The sequence below is a fragment of the Antrostomus carolinensis genome, unplaced genomic scaffold (assembly GCF_000700745.2).
Source record: "Antrostomus carolinensis isolate BGI_N321 unplaced genomic scaffold, ASM70074v2 scaffold24689, whole genome shotgun sequence".
Lineage (NCBI taxonomy): Eukaryota > Metazoa > Chordata > Aves > Caprimulgiformes > Caprimulgidae > Antrostomus > Antrostomus carolinensis.
In genome coordinates, this window is record NW_010341000.1 from 4,249 (window position 1) to 4,482 (window position 234).

Below are 234 nucleotides of genomic sequence, written 5' to 3' on the forward strand. Positions count from 1 at the left end.
TGGGGCTTGTTGTCCCCGCGGCCAGTCCTGCTCGTAGCCCCAGCTTGTCGGGGTGTGAGGGTGGCTGGGGACCGGGACCCCGCAGATCCCTGGTGTGGTACCGCGGGGATGCCGCCTTCAGGCCGGTCTCCCTGTTCCGAGTCTCCGCAGCCAGACTGGATTTGCCGGCGCTCACCGGGAGAGCACGAGGAGCGTCTGCCGCTCGCTCTGCCAGCAGCAGCTGAGTGGAGAGGC

The 234-nt window shown here is 69.2% G+C and overlaps 1 protein-coding gene across 1 annotated transcript in view; it reads left to right on the forward strand.

Moving 5' to 3' along the window:
- Positions 1 to 234, forward strand: part of CACNG3 (calcium voltage-gated channel auxiliary subunit gamma 3) — a gene marked incomplete at its 5' end in the record, with an annotated part of 4,457 nt that overhangs the window by 298 nt on the left and 3,925 nt on the right. The gene's annotated exons all lie outside the window — the stretch shown is intronic.